Source organism: Pongo pygmaeus, chromosome 10, assembly GCF_028885625.2.
Source record: "Pongo pygmaeus isolate AG05252 chromosome 10, NHGRI_mPonPyg2-v2.0_pri, whole genome shotgun sequence".
Lineage (NCBI taxonomy): Eukaryota > Metazoa > Chordata > Mammalia > Primates > Hominidae > Pongo > Pongo pygmaeus.
Window position 1 is genome coordinate 25,180,026 of NC_072383.2, and position 17,500 is coordinate 25,197,525.

The 17,500-nt window shown below is 34.6% G+C and overlaps 1 protein-coding gene across 8 annotated transcripts in view; it reads right to left on the reverse strand.

The window, feature by feature from the left end:
* Window positions 1-17,500, reverse strand: part of SOX5 (SRY-box transcription factor 5) — a 1,038,078-nt gene that overhangs the window by 618,139 nt on the left and 402,439 nt on the right. The window lies entirely within an intron of this gene.

A 17,500-nucleotide genomic window follows, 5' to 3' on the forward strand; every position in this document is an offset into this window, starting at 1 on the left:
AAAAATCCCAAAAGCAGCCAGAAAAAAAAAGATATCATTACAAAGAGACAAACAGAGCATGACAGCAGATTTCTCATCAGAAACAATGCAAGCAAGCAGTGAGTGGAGCAAAATCTTTAAAGTTCTGAAGAAAAAAAACGGACAATCTTGGAAAGGTTAGATATAAAATGCAAAATGCAAATACAAAAGCTGAATGATTTTAACACCAGCAGATCCATCACACAAGAAATTTGAAAGGAAGTCCTTTAAGCAGAAGATAATGACATACCAAATGAAAATAGGGATCTACAAAATGGAAAGAGAAACACCAGAAATGGTAACCACATGGATGTTATGAGCTTTTCTAATTTATTTAAACCTACCTAAAAGATAATTTACTGCTTAAGCAATAAAAATTGTGTAGTGTTGCATTTACAACATACATAAAAACAAATTATACAATTAAAATAGCACAGAAAAGCCAGGTGCAGCAGCTCACATCTCTAAACCCAGCACTTTGGGAGGCCAAGCCAGGAGGATCGCTTGACATCAGGAGTTTGAGATCAGCCTGAGCACCACAGCAAGACCCCATCTCTACGAAAAATGGTTTTAAAAATTTAGCCAGCCTTGGCGGTGCACACCTGTAGTCTCAGCTACTTGGGAGGCTGAGGCAGGAGGATTGCTCGGGCCCAGGAGTTCAAGGCTGCAGTGAGGTATGGTCCTGCCACTGCAATCCAGCTTGGGTAAAAGAATGAGACCCTGTCAAAAAAAAAAAAAATGGGCTACAAGGGGAAAAATGGAAATATACTATTCTAAGGTTCTCATAATATATGGGAAATGGTATAACATCTCTACAAAAAAACTACAAAAATTAGCCAGACATGGTGGTGTGCACCTGTAGTCCGAGCTGCTTGGGAGGTGGAGATGGGCGAATCACCTGAGCCTGGGAAGGTCAAGGCTGCAGTAAGCCACAGTCACAGCCATTGCACTCCATCCTGTGAGACAGAGTGAGACCCTGTCTCAAAAAAAGATTAACAAAAATAAAGAAATAAAAAGGGAGGAATATGATAATTTGAAGATGTATTGACTATAAATCCTAAAGCAATGCTACGACAACAAACAAGCAGTTCTAGCTTATACCTCAAAGAAGAAATAAAATGTAATTATAAAAAAATTTAAATTAATTTTTAAGAGACAAGTAATGGGCAAAAAACAAATGGCGCAAATAGAAAACAAATAGCAAGATGGTAGACTGAAACCCAACCATGACAATAACACCATTAAATGTTAATGGTCTAAATTACCCAATTAATAAACAAAATGAATTTTTTAAAAAGATCTAACTATATGCACTTGACAGAAATTCTAGTTTAAATATAAGGATATAAAGGGTTAAAAGAAAATGGATTAAAAAAGATATAACACAATAACATTTTTTTTTTTTTGAGACAGGGTCTCACTCTATTGCCCAGGCTGAAGTGCAGTGGAGCAATCTCAGCTCACTGCAGCCTCAACCTCCCAGGCTCAAGAAATCCTCCTGCCTGATCCTCCCAAGTAGCTGAGACTACAAGTGTGTGCACCATACATGGCTGATTTTTTAACTTTTTTGTATTCTTTTGTAGAGGTAGGGTTTCACTATGTTGCCCAGGCTGGTCTTGACCTCCTGAGTGCAAGCAATCTGCCTCCCTCAGCCTCACAATGTGTGGAATTACAGGTGCAAGCCACCACATGTGGCCAATACCATTAATTTTAAAAAGCTGAAGTGGGTATATTAATAGCAGGCAAAGTAATTTTCCAAAGAAAGAATATAACCAAGAATTAAGAAGGTTGTTTCATAATAATGAAGAGGTCAATTTATCAAGAGGACATAGCAATCTTAAACATCTATGAATGAGATAACAGAGGTGCAAAATACGTGAAGCAAAAACTGATAGAACCACAAGAAGAAAAATAGAAAAATCCACAATTACAGTCACAGATTTCAATATCCATTGCTCAATAATTGACAGAATAAGCAAACAAAATCACTAAGGATACAAAAATTTGAAGATTATTGACCATTTTGAACTAACTGGCATTGATAGAACGTTCTACCCAACAGTAGCAGCATATATATTTTTTCTCAGTCTGCATGGAATATTTACAGAGTCCATATTTAGTCGATAAAACAAGTCTCAATAAATTTTAAACGATTTGAATCCTACATAGTATGTTCCCTAACCATCATAAAAATAAATTAGAAATTAATGACAGTATAATATCATGAACATCCTCAAATATTTGGAAACTAAAGATCATACTTCTAAATACCCCAAGGGTCAAAGACAAACTCAAAAGGCAAATTAGAAAGTATTTGAACTAAGTGAAAATTAAAATATAGCATGTCAATAGATGTGAGATCCTGCTAAAACAATAATGAGGGAATAACTAGTACTTTCAATGTCTATACTATTTTTTTAAAATGTCTCAAACCCATGACCTCAGTTTCCACTGTAAGAACTTAAAGAGAGCAAACAAAAGACAATGTTAGCAGAAGAAACAAAGAAAAGTAAATTCAATGAAACAAAAAATTAAAAAATCAATAGAGAAAATTAATGAAACTAAGATCTGATTCTTTGAGAAGATTAATAAAATGGATGAATCACTAGCCAGGCTGGTCAGGAGGAAAAAAAAAAAAAAAAAAAGAGAGAGTGAGAGAAGATACAAATTGTCAATATGAGGAATGAAAGGAGGAACATCACTAGGAATTCTGCAGATGTTAAAATTATAATAAGATAATATTATGATTAACTTTATATCAACGCATTTGACAACTTACACAAAATGAACATATTCATTAAAAGATACAAATTATCAATGCTCAATTAAGAATAAATAGATAACACAAATAGCTTCATGTCTATTTTTTAAATAGGATGATAGTAAAAAACCTTTCTACAAAGAAAGATTTAAACACAGATTGCTTCACTGGTAAATTCTGCTAATCGCTTAAGAAAGAAAAAAATAACAATTTCTACACAAATTCTTTCACAAAGTTGAAAAGGAGGAAATGCTTTTCAAGTCATTTTATGAGGCCAGTATACCTTGATACCAAACCAAGTAAAGATTTTACAAGAAAAATGCTGACCAACGACTCATGAACATAGATGCAAATATGCTTAACAAAATGTTAAGAAATCAAATTCAAGTGGAATTTATACCAGGAATGCAAGGTTGTTTTAAAATTTGAAAATTGGCTCATGTAATTATATTATCAAACTACAAAGAAAAACTATGTAAGCATATCAACAAATATAGAAAACACAAAGTCCAATATCCATTCTTCATAAAAATTTTCAGTGTACTAGGTATAGGAAGCAATATTCTCACCATGATGAAGAACACCTACAAAAAACTTACAGGTAGCACACTACTTAAATGTGAAAAATGAACACTACCTCTTAAGATCAGGAACAAGACAAGATGTCCACTTTCACAATTTCTGCACTGGAGGTTGTATGGGAGTGCAATAAAGCAAGAATAAGCACTAAAAGGCAACTATACGTGAAAGCAGTAAGTAAAACTGCCTTTAGTCACAGACAACATAATTGTCTATCCAGAAAATCTGACTGAATTTACAATAAAGCTACTAGAGCTAATGAGTTTAGAGGGCTGCGGAACATAAGATCAATAAACAATAATTAGCTATATTCTATATATCAACAAGGAAAATTCAGAAATTAAAATTTAAAATACATTTACAATAGTATCAATTTTTAAAAAACCTAAGGATTAATCTAAAAAATGTATAAGACCTACATATCGAATGTTACAAATTATTACTGAAAGAAATAAAAGAAGGTCTACATAAATGGAGATATTTACTTCATTGGTCAGAAGGCTTGATACTGTCAAGATGTCAGTTCTCTCCAAATCATTCCACAGATTATGAACAATGATTCCAGCACGATCTCAATAAAAAATCCTAGAGTTTTTGGGTAGAAACTGACAAATTCATTCTAAAATTTATATAAAATGCAAAAGCCCTGGAGTAGCCATGAAGATTTTTAGAAGAAAATACAAAGTTTGGTGCACCAACCAGATTTGATTTCAAGACTCGTTATGACACTATGATAATAATGAAAGTGAAAGTGGCATAAAGAGGGACAAACAGGCCAGGCACGGCGGCTCACGCCTGGAATCCCAGCACTTTGGGAGGTCGAGGTGGGCAGATCACGAGGTCAGGAGTTCAAGACCAGCCTGACCAACATGGTGAAACCCGTCTCTATTATAAATACAAAAATTAGCCAGGTGTGGTGATGTGCACCTGTAACCCCAGCTACTCAGGAGGCTGAGGCAGGAGAATCACTTGAATCCAGGAGGCGGAGGTTGAAGTGAGCTGAGATTGTACCACTGCACTCCAGACTAGGTGACAGAGTAAGGCTCCATCTCAAAAAAAAAAAAAAAAAAAAAAAAGAGAGAGAGAGGCGAACAGATCAATAGAACAGAATAGACTTTAGAAACAAACCCACAAGGGCTGGGTGTGGTGTCTCACACCCTTAATCCCAGCGACTCAGGAGGCCAAGATGGGAGGATCGCTTGAGGTCAAAAGTTTGACACCAGCCTGGAAAACATAGTAAGACCCCCATCTCTACCAAAAAAAAAAAGAAAAAAAGAAAGAAACAAAGAAAAGAAAAGAATTAGTTGGGTATATTGGTCCATGCATATAGTCCCAGCTACTTGGAAGGCTGAGGCAGGGGGATCTCTTCAGCCCAGGAGTTTGAGTTTATAGTAAGCTATGATCACACTGTTGCACTACAGCCTGGGTGACAGAGGGAGACCGTCTCTAAAAATAAACATAAAAATAAAAAATTTAATCCACAGATATATTGAAAACTGATTTTTGATGAAGGTACAAAACAAACTCAGTGGATAAAGTATAGTGTTTTTAATAAGTGGTGTTGGAACAACTGGATATTCATAAGGAAAAATAAAAACTTCGATCCCCACTTTGCCTCATACGCTAATATTGATTCAAAATGGATCACAGACCTAAATATAAACCCTAAAACTATAAAAATTCTAGAAGAAAACAGAAGAAAATCTTTGTGGTGTTGGGTGAGGCAAATATTGCTTGGATACTACAACAAAAGAATATAAAAGAAAAAATAAGTTGATTTCATCAAAAATTGTCAAAAGACATTTTAAAAAGCATAAATAGTCAAGACACAGGTTACAGAAAATACAAATCGTATATTGATAAAGAACTTATAATCCAAAATATATAAAAGACTCTCAAAACTCAATAATAAAAAAAGAAATAACCCAATTTAAAAATGGGCACGAGATTTGTACAGACATTTCACTAAAGAAGATATGGAGATGGCAAATAAGCATATGAAAATATTCTCAACACCATTAGTCATCAGGTAAACATAAATTAAAACGACAGATACACCTATCCATTAGAATGACTAAAATTAAAAAGACCAGCCACATCAAGTGACAGCCTGAAGGAACTGAAACTACTATTGTATTCTCCTGGTAGGAAAACATTGGCAGTTTCATAAAAAGTTACATGTGCATCTACCCTATGATCCAGTCATTCCCATTCTAGGTATTTACTCAAAAGATATTCAAGAATATGGCCATAAAAAATTTGCACACAAATGTTCATTATCTGCTTTATTTGTAATAGCCGATCTAGAAACAACTCAGATATTTATCAACAGATGAATAAAACTGATGAACAAATACATAAAATGGGATATTGCTCTGCAATAATAATGTATTATGTGATACACACAATGACATGGATAAACCTAAATAATTATGGTGAGTGAAACCAGATGCCTCCCTCACAAAAAAGAACATTGAAAAAAATAAATGTGTATAATCACATTTGTATAAAATTCTAGAAAATGCAAACTAATCTATAGTGACAGAAAACAGACAGGAACATGAGAAAACTTTTAGGGGTGAAGGGTATGTTCACTATTTTGATAATGGTGACTATTTTTTGGATCCATACATATGTCAATACTTACCGAATTGTATAATTTGAATATGTGCAGTTCATTATCTATCAGTTATATCTCAATACAGTTGTTAGCAACTCATTGTACAATATGTATATGATTTGTTTTTCTCCTTTACTAAAATGTATGTTCCTTGCAACCTGGATTTTCTCTATTTACTGCACTATTACATTCTCAATGCCAAAAAAAATAATGCCTGGCTGTCAGAAGGTGCTAAGTAAATATTTTTGTAATGAGGAGTCTTACAAGGATGTAGATTACAGAAGAATAGATTTTGGTTGGACTGAAGAAAATATCATTAATTTGAAAATGTGAAATTAAGCTGTTTGTGGTAACTTCAAGTGGTGAGTGAAAAGTTGTAATAGATGAGTTTATGGACTGAAGACAAAAATTTGGTGACCACGAGCATTTCGGTAGCAGTCAAAGCCATTGACCTGAATGAAATTACTCAAAGAAAACTGGCAAAATAGAAGGTAAAACGCCCAACAGAACCCGCAAGATAATCATCATTTAAGGCAAGCGCAAAGGAAGAAGATGATATAAAGGAGTTTAAGATAGGGTAGCTAGAAAGATAAAGAAAAAACTAACCTAAAATTTTCTTAAAAGCCAATAGAGTTAAAAATTGTGAAAAGGAGGAATTAGTCAATACCTCACAGTCAGCAGAGACACCAAGTAAAACAAGGGCTGCATCATTGTTCCTGGACATGGCAAATGAAAAGATCTGGGGTCTTGGTTAGAACAGAATGGTTGCAGGGCTGGTGGCAAAGGCAAGATCTCAGTGAATTTTTTGAAAAGTGAATTTTTTGAAAAATAATTTTTTCATTGATCAATGAAACAAAGGCTTTGTTTTAGGAAAACATGATCATTGCACAGGAAATAAATTTAAAAACAGAATCAGGAAGGAAGACTACTTGTAAAGCAATGTATGAGAGTGAGGTGAAGAGGAATTGTATAAAAATGGTCAGTGGAATAACAAAATTAAAAACACTGAGCAAGATCACAGAAAAAATACTGTGTAACTTATTAATGTATTTGGTGTAAATGTCAAAAGAGATGAAGGACTAAAGGGTGGTTCCATGTTTATAGTCATGACGAACTGGGAAAATCGGGATAATAAGAATAGCAATGAGAAAGTTGGGAATGAGACCTGGTTAGAGGAGGAGAGAGCAACATTTTAACTTACTAAGTATTTTTATTATACTCTAATTTCCCTTTCCAAAGTTTTAGAAATATCTGCAAAGGTGTATGTACATAATGAATGTATATTTCATGAAAAAAATTCTACACAGTCATTGGATTTAAAAAAATATTGATATGCCAACCTAATGAGACAGTGTATCATCTATAATTTATTTGGGTGTTATTGGTAACATCACAGCCAAAATATCAATTAACTATTTACAATTGAAGAAAAGTCCTCTCTGATACATTTGTTGAAACTTTAACTATTTTGAAGGTGGTAGTAGTGATGATGATGATGATAATGTGTGAGTTTTTTTTTTTTTTTTTTTTAAGAAATCTTGATGTGACAGCAGTGTCCTCAGGGAATCGTATTAGTTGTTTGGTGTTTGAAAGGCAACTCCTTTTTCCTGAACTACTCAAACAGCAAAATGAACACAATATACTCTGCAGTTACTGCTATGCCCTCAAGCTTGGGTTGGAAGTTGAAATGAAAAACTTCTCATTGCAGTTCTTTTTAATTAGGACTGCAGAAAACCTGTGGATAGACAATGTCTCTCTTTCTTGAAAGTGAGTTCATAGAATACGAGGCAAGAAGTAAAAAAAAAAAAAAACCTAAAAAAAAAAATAAGCTTACTATTTCTCAAGACCATATAAAATATATTTATTCTATCATAATATGTTTGATAGTCCCCCTATATCTTATTTCTGGCTTTGAAGAAGCAAAGAAATGTCTCATTGAATTCATTAAAAAGTATTCAAACATTTAAAACTCCCAGTCCTCCTCTATCACTGAAAGACTTTCAACTGATTTGTTTTCCAATACACCAGCATTTTCTATTCTGTAGAAATCTTATCTCAAATCTTCATGAAATTCTTTAGGCTTTCATTACTATCCTATGTTTTTAAATAAAAATGAAAGTTGACATATGTCATGGGTACAACTAATATTTTTTAGAGTTCAAAGATTTTTATTCATTAATTAGTTAAAAGCATATTACAGCATTTCACATGTCATTGATTAAAGAGGTCTTTTGTCTATTTATTCCCAATCCAGCATGACTTTCATGAACATTTTATGAGTTTTTATCCGGTAGGTTTTAGCTATCTTGAGCAAAAGTTCTTTCATGACCCTCATAGTGGGGTGTCCCCAGAAAGCGAGCTCTGAGTGAGTCATACATCTTAGCCAGCCTTGCTTTGCTCCTGACCTGCTTATCCTATCTGCGCCCTGGATTCCCCACCTGTGAAATGGAGATACTTTTTGCTTGTACAGACCTGACAGGTTTAAAACAAAACAGTAACAGAACATCACCTTTAAACTGTTTCAGAAAAAAAGCTATACATGAATAAAAGTTAACATGCTTATCCACCAACACGAACACATTCGATTTATTGTTGTTACTGTAGTTGTTCTGTTTTTGAAAAAAAAAATCATCTTAAATTTGATAAAGGTTTTTGAACATGTCATCATACTGGAAATAATGCCATAGGACAGGATAGTATTGTTTTATTTGATAAGACTTTGTTATAAAATGGAGCACAGAAAACAAAATGAGGGTGCTTTACTGCACTTCAGCACTGGCACAGGAAAAAAAAAGAGAATTGTAATCATATCTAATTAGTGTTAAAATAATGTTTTCCTTTGAAATGTTTAATTAGCTCTGTTTTATTACATAAACATTCTTGATGTGGAGCACAGTGTAGAGCTCGAAGACTCTGATGAGTTAAATCGTGCAAAGTGTTCTCATGCCCTATGTGGAGCAGAACCTGACCAGGAGTGGCTGTTGTCAGCAGATGTCTGGACCACTGGGGAAACCATGATGCTTGCTCCAAGCAGCAGGCCATCATTTCAACCTTTGTTGCTTCCACCAAACCTCCCATTGTGCTTTCAATTTAACAGCATCACAAGCAGACAAAGAAATTTGCCCTTCAGTTCAGAGACGAATCCTATTTAAACTTGTCTAACCTCTCATAACATATTAGTTATTGTTGCCAGCCTGCGTGTGTCCTCTGGCAATGAGCTACTCGTTCTGGGAGAAGGAGGGGGTGCCCTTCAGTTTGATAAAGCAAGACCAGATTTACTGGCACACTTACAGGAGGCTTGTCTCAAGACTGCAGCAAATTTAATTAACCTTATTACAAATATGGGTTTCTTGATGGTTACATCACAATTTGGTATTACTTTGCCTACTGCTGTTTCAGAGTAATATGTGCTTTCTGAATAGTTTTCTAGAAAAGGCCAGGATATTGGAAGTAGTAAACTTATCCTAGCCATGACCTACCCTATCTATGTCCTGTTCTCACACATACATAGGTTATCAACATCTGCTTTCCTACATCCTGTGACCTTACCTCTGTTCTTGCACACTCCACTGAAATAACGGCAAGAGGTAACTTTACATTAGAACTAAAGTGATTCCGGGACAGTAAACATACATCAACACTCTGCTGTGGAAATCAATGCCAGACTAATTGCTGCCCTAAATTCTTACCAAAGAGATGATCCAGATCTGTGAAAAGTACAACGAATTTTATCACTTTCAAAGTGCTAGTCAGGCCTTTTACAAATAAAATGTTCTCACTTGAATACACACACACACACACACACACACAATCACGCACACAGACACACCCCACTCAATACGTGTTTATCTTCAAAGAACCTTCCTCTCCCCAGTCCCTGAGACCTTCAGTCACTCTGTAGAAGTAAATTTGGAACTTGAGAAGGAACATTCCATCTTTCAGCCCATCAGACTAACCCTCAGTATGCCCAGGACCAGCGTCAGCACCACCTCCAATGTAACGTGCTTTCCTCTCTGCAAATAGCTTGTGAGATTCTTCTTCCTCTAGGTTTCCCAGGTTATCTAGGAGAGCAGTAGTAAACTACACCCCACCCACAAGCAACTCTGAAGGTTCCTTGAGCTCTCAAAATACGCATGTAGCCTTTTGCTTATATGTGTTATCAGCCAATGGAAACATCTGTTATTTAGTGCTATTCAGATCTAGGCCACTCACTTGACTTTAGTTGGTGGTCAAAGGTATAAGGCATTCTCAGCCCTGTCTAGAGCCCGTTACTGACTACTGTGAAGTTTTATTCCCAATAGAAGGTTCTGGTTGGCAGGAAGAAGATACATGAGTACTGCAAAGGCTCAGTAAACAACAAAGAACTGAAGAGTGTTACTGCACCTTCCTCATTGCTATATGGAAACGTTCAATCACTAAAAGTCTGGCTCATACCACTTTTAAAAGGGTAAGAGAGAAAAATTCGTAAACAAGTTAGGTGTCCAACAGCCAGGGAACTGTTAACCTAATAACTCATTCAATGGAATGTTTCGGAGGCATTAAAAAAATTTTTGAAGAGTTTCTAACAACAGAAAAATGTTTATGCTTTCATTTTAAGTGAAAAGGGCAGGATATAAAAGTGTATAAACAACATATAAAAAATCAAATACTTGGATGAGAAAAAATACATTTAAAGTGGTGAAGTAAAGAAGCATTTTTGTTTCTCTCCTTTCTTGGGCTCTGATTTTTCATAATATAATAATACAATTCATAAATTACACTGATAGAATTAATAATAATTATGTTATTATATATGGAAAATTGGGTATAAGCTTTATTTTGAAAATTAAAAAATTAAAAAACTTGTCAGAGGATGATTATAAAAGTAAATCATGCCTTTTGATCAGAAATAAAGTCACAATATATTATTGGATAACCACTGTGAGACTATTTCCTTCATTATTTTCACTTGGTCCTCTAGTATTGGCTGAGTACTTGAAATTGAACATAAATGGGTGTATCCTCCTTGAAAACAGGCATCATTGTATGCTAAGCACAGCTCAGACAAGTCTCATCACAGTAAAAGTCCTCTATAAATAAATTTGAAGAGTGAATATAATGAACACTCTTGATACATATTATTTTCAGGGGTTTCTTGCAAACAAATTACATGTATATCAACCTATGTAGAGATGAGAATTTAGTCAGCCATACTCCGCTGGTAGTAGGGGGAATAGAAAAAAAATATTCATAATTGCTAAGACACATGAAAAATGTTCCCATATCAGTCTTCTATTATCAAGTGTTTGTCAAACTATTTTGAGTATTTTGAAAGAGCTTCCAAACTTCTTCATTATCAAACTTATTTTTTTGACATTGTTTCCATAATTTTGCTGTCATGACATGAGTTATTTTAAAACTCAAAGTAACTCAACCCACAATGTTGCTCCTATGAAAAAAACCTTCGGGTTCAGAAGTACAGAAAGCAAAATTAGCAATCTAGGGCCGTTTTCTGCCCACAGGGTGGCCTTCCTGCAGAAAAACTTCTTTCCTTGAACCATGTCAAGTCCTCTTCCCTTAAACTGTCTAAAGGACTATGATGAGATGTTTTAGGTTAACAAATAGCTTTCAAATACAAAAGATAAAGGAATGTGAATGAGTTCAAACCCATGTCTTTTCAATACTTAGTTGAGCTGTGCTAACCAAATGAGACTTTTCATTGGGTATGGAGAGAAAGCACATGGTTAAGCATGGAGCAGTTTGAGGAAGGAGGGCAGGCCTGGACATGGGCATCTGGACAGCGGCTCTAGAGCATCAGGTCCTTGAGAGGTTAGGAGGAACAGTAGCAGGAGGTGACAGTAGATATAGAAAGAGCGGTAACAATGCAACAAATGCAAATACTTCTATTTTGAATGCTGTTTATGGACACTATTGCTGCTCAGACCTGATGCTCTCTTTAGTGGTTCAGAGCACCCAACTCCCAGTGGCTATGGGCCTTGTTTCTCCTGCTTAGCACTATGAATTTTCCTCTGAGCACACCTTAGGCTACTAAGGCCTCTTCCACTGTAGGAACATGGAGCTGGAAGTGCCTGGGAGTCAGTGTTTCATCCCGTTACCTGTAGGCTTATAGCCAAAGACTGCCTAGTAGGACACTGTGAAAGCCCAGTGCCCTTGCCTGAGATGATAACAACCCAGAGGTGTAATTTATATTCCACAGCTCACCTCGAGACTACATCAGGACTTCTGAAAGCATAACCTGCTTGGCCTCTGCCCTTCCCTGTCCTGCCGCCCCCACCCCTTTACTGGTTTCTCCTGGGAGCACTTCCTTAATAAATAACAAGCACACGAATCCTAGTGTCAAGGACTGCTTCTGGGGAACTATAATATAATACACCTTGGAAAGCAAGACTTGTTACCATTTTACTTTTCTCCTCCTTGTCATTTTCTGTTCCTGGATTCATTCCTCCCTGATATCAGTTTCCAGAACTTACAACAGATAATTATTCCTAATGTTTACCTGCTGTATGTATTAAAACAGCTGTACCCAGCATAATTCTAGCAGAACTTAATGCTTAAGAAACTATAATACAATTAATTTATGTACTCATATATTTCATTGCAAAGATAATTATACATCTTATTTTGTCAGATACAATAATTAATGAGTTTAATGGCTTACTTCTCAAAAGAAGAGCATAAGTTGTCCATAATAAAAGAAATATAGGAATTTTGAAGGTATTACCATATTTCTATAGCATTAAAAATCTATGCATGGAATAGTTAATTGAGAAGGTAAAACTTGTGAGAAAATGTCTTTTGGTAAATAATGGTGTTTTATCACATGAATTGAGAAGGGTGCATGCTATGAAAACAATATCCAAATTCTCTGCAGTGTTCCAAGTTATAGGACATATTCTGTTTTATGTTTGTCCATGATGATTACAACTTATTTCTGCTTAGCATTTAGTACTTCTCTTTGATTAGTCTAATGATATTTTACTTTCTCATTACCAAGTGTTTTCTTTCCATTTTCATTGTAGTAGAGTTTCATTTTGACTTCATAATCTATTTGATCTCCATTTTTGTTCATTAGCATTTCTATGGTATCTTGGCATTCCTATACATAGTTAAGCATTTTAAACTTTTTAAAATGTATAAATATTTGATTAAGTAAATATAAATCCAAAACATTAAAATCCTTCATTGAGCTAAATTAATGCTCAGAATTGCTTACAATTATTATAACACACTTAAATACTGCACTAAGTTCAAAGTAGGTGAAATACATTTCACATTCCACTCTGTAGAAACTATAAGCTTAATTAAAACAATAATTAAACAAATACAGAGAAACAAATACAACTTATATAGTCACAACTTGTTTCTCACCTTTCAATGTCAACAGGTATAATTTACTAATCTCTAAATGCTTACTTGTTCACTGGGGCAACACAACTGTTTTAAATAGATATCTAAATGGGATTTGGTTGGATAGATTGAAGACCCAGCTCGTTACAGTTATCCTATGGGTCAATGTACTTTGAATTTCAATAAGTGACTTGCCAATGAATTCCTATTAGACAACCTGTCCTAATAGAAGCCTTATAGGCAGTGCCTTCACATTATATAGATAAATAAATTAGTCAGCTAAGTCATTCCCCTTGATACCATCTGTCCTATTAAGGGAAGCACCAGTATTTATGACATTAAAATCATGTCTCACCCAAGAACAAGAAACAGAGTAATAACATGGCGTCGCACATGGGCTTCTGCCTCCATGAGTCAGAGTTTGCCTCTCCTTCTTTTACACTTCCTTTGTCTCTGTTCTACACAATAGCCATGAATGTTCCAAAATAAGACAGTATACAGGATTCTGTGTTAGTGTTTACTATTTCAGAGTACCTCATTTTTATTTTACTTTTGTTCCTTTAAAAGGAGAGTCTTGAAGACTCAGGTTAGAGGTGAACTAGTTATTAAAGTAAAGGCAATTTCTACCAAGGTCGGTTTTTTCACAAGAAAATCCAACACATTTAGAAAATCAAAACCTTTCAAATGATTTTACTAAATTAATTAGCATGTAGGTCATACTAACATTCCCATAAAAGGGGGCAAGGCAGTAGAAAAGGTGGCATATCATTTTATTGCTTTACACCACAATAGCTAATGCAATAAAAATGTTTATTTAATAAAACAAAAATCCTTGATCCTCCTGGCATTGATAAATCATTAGTACTATATTTTAAAATTTCAGAATTTCATTCTGACCAGGGAAATATTTTACAAAATAAATAAGACTGAATTATTGCTGCTCAGGAGGTCACAGGAATAACTAACATTTACCCAGAATGAATACATATTTGAAAGAAAGTCTTAATTTTATAGAAATTCATCAATGCATATTTGTAAGTTTCTTGGTAGGTCAAATCACAGTAATCTTTATGCCATTAAATGTAGCTTTGAGGTATGGGTAATAGTTTAATAAGACTGCTTTTTAGACATACTTTCAAATGGGGTTTGCCCCTTCAAAATAGTCTCCTTGAAAACAACAAACTTATTCCAGTAAATCTATTGTTCAAATTCTTTTTGGAATTTTCACTCAGAAATGGCCACATATTCTTTGAGATACACCTCAAAAAGCAAAACTCCTCTGAAGGCATACGTGATTTTAGAGAAACAAAAGTCATTTTGAGCCTCTTGCTGTCTACTAACTTAGGTGAGAGTACTTGGTTAACATTTGGTTAAATTTTTGAGATGTTCTTATCAAATAATGAATCAATGAAGTTGTTTTCTTACATAGCTTTAAAGTTGTTTTGAAATTAAAAACAAAATAATACTTTCAGAATTACTTTGAATAGTAGCCTATAAGGATCAAAGCAATCATTTTGAAAAATGGCATTAATTTGGAGTGATATGATGTGTTTTGGCATGAAATGATTCTCAGGTATATCATGTGCATAGGAATTTGGTAATCTATTATTTCCATTCATTATATCTAATTCCCTGACTTCTTGACAAGTCTTTATTTCATTCACCCACTCATCTATCTATCCATCCATCCATCCATCCATCCATCCATCCATCCATCCATCCACTTAACCATTCATTCCTTTATCCATCAAACATTCTCTGAACTATTACAATGTTGTCAGGCTAAATTCAAGGCCAGGAGTTAAGTAAAACAAGGTCCCTGCTTCTCTTCTGTCTCCTTGGATTTTTCCCATAAATATTACAAATTCAACCCTCTGTTCTTAAATAAAAAATTGCTGAAAATAATTTGAATCTTAAGAAAAATATTTATTTTGTAACAAACTCTATTCTAAGAGAAAATATTCAATGAATTTACTAACTCTGAGATCTTGTGTTTTCCCTGTTACTGTCAACAACTAGAGTAACCTGTCACTTGGTTTTGAAACTCAATAAATTTTTCCCAATGAACTCATTATCCATCAATTAGGCATAGAAATGACTTAATCACCCAGCATCTCATTAACTGAACTCTTAACCATATATTATTTTCTAAGCCTAATTTTAGAAGATAGCATATGATAAAACAAATTCATCTATCAGCTCATTTTAAGGAACACGTTCCAGATAATATTCTGGGATTCAGTATCATTCAACCCAACACTACTCATTCAACACTCAAATATGAGTAATTGACAAGGTGAATAATTATGCAGAAACATGATGCTGACAGACTGCAAAGATCTGTAATCCTTATGGATGAAACATTATTCAGAATACAGTACTTGGACGAAAAGTATATTCTCCCCAGTGTTTTCAACAACAACAGATAACGGGAAAAATATTTTTAACCAGGATATGCCTTTAGGCAAAGCTTCTCATCTCTGGGTATCCAAAAATTAAAGTTCAATACAAATAACCATTACATATAGAAAAGCACAAGCAAAATCTACTAATTATTGTCATATAGATCACTCCCTCGATCAAGAGAAAAAAAAATTAACATCTTAGCTTTCAGCTTTACGTGCCACTATTTTCTGTTAGGAAATCACGAAATGACAAAATTGTCAAAGGTATTTTTTTCTAGAAAGAGGTTAGTAAGTTTTAGTGATAATAAATGAATACATAAGAAATTACTTGAATGTAGTTAGACATGTTAAATTTTACAATATTCCTGAAGTCTTAATGTTCATAACATCTATAGTAGGAAAAATATATAGAAGAAAAAGAATAACTATCAATCATCATATCTGCCGAACTCCAAGCCTGATGTACTCAAAGAAGAATGGCCTAGTGACCAGGAGGATAGGGGAGGTTGGATAAGCTTTAAAAGCGATGTTGCAACATTTACATTGCATTTTATATGCAACATTGGGCCATTAAATGTTTATAATCAATGAAGTGACAGGATCAACTTTCTGTTATTAGAAAGATCACTCCATTGGTAGTGATCTTTCTTTTATTAGAAGTGATATTCTGTTATTAGAAGATTGATTCAAGAGAAGGGACTGGACGAAGGAAGGTTAAAGATAAAGAAGGCCTGAAATAAAATCATGATTACATAGAGAGAAAGGGAAGAAAGGTTGGATATAAGTGACACTTGAGTAATGTGGTGAGGTCCAACCTCACTGAAGTGTTTTCTTCTGTAGATTTTTATGGCCCAAACTGAATTAACCACACATCAACCTGCACGAGAAGAGTAGCTTAATACAAAAAATTCTAGACGGTAAAGATATGATACGTTTCAAAAGGAAGTTGTCAAAATTATTTTTCAGGGGATGACCTCATAATACACTGCCTCTAAACACAAACAATAGCATGTGCACACACACTCTTCCCTTTACCTACGGAGCTTTAAAATTAACAGAGTACTATTATATGTATTATTTAATGACCACAACAACCTTGATGAAGTTGATATCATTATCCTCACCTTGCAGCTGAGCAAACTGAACACAAAGAGATGATTCTATTTGTCGGGAACATTCCACTGTGAAGTGGTGGGCTTAACTCCAGATGTTCCTATGCTGAGGTATTGTTATCCTAACACCAAGTTTTAGTCCTGCCTGAAAGGCAGTGGTAGACTTCTAGACTTCCAAAGGGCCTTTTCCAGAGAGTCTTAAATCTCCCACTTATTGACCACATAACCTTGGACAAACAAGTTACTTCTTAGTAAACTTCAGCTGTCGTGACAATAAAACAGAATAATAAAAGTGCCTTTGGCATTGTCCAGCAGTCTTATAAATCCCACGCTCCATCAGATATTTGAAGATAGCTACTATTATCAAGCAGAAATATCACATGGGCCATGTTTCACAGATCAGCTTTGAAGTATACAGAGTTTGAAACTCTGAATATACCCATAGGATCTGTTTATTAGAGCAGAGAGTATAAGCATTGAGAAGGTCAGAGCCAAGGCCAGAATGTTTACTGTTAATGAATATTAGCTAAAGAGACTAAATAATAATAGTTGGATAGAATCAATTAAGAAATAATATTATAAAAAGTCAGGAGATGAGAGGTTCAAGTGGTTGGATACACCGAATAGAATCACATGTTGCAAAGAGGAAAAGCAGAGT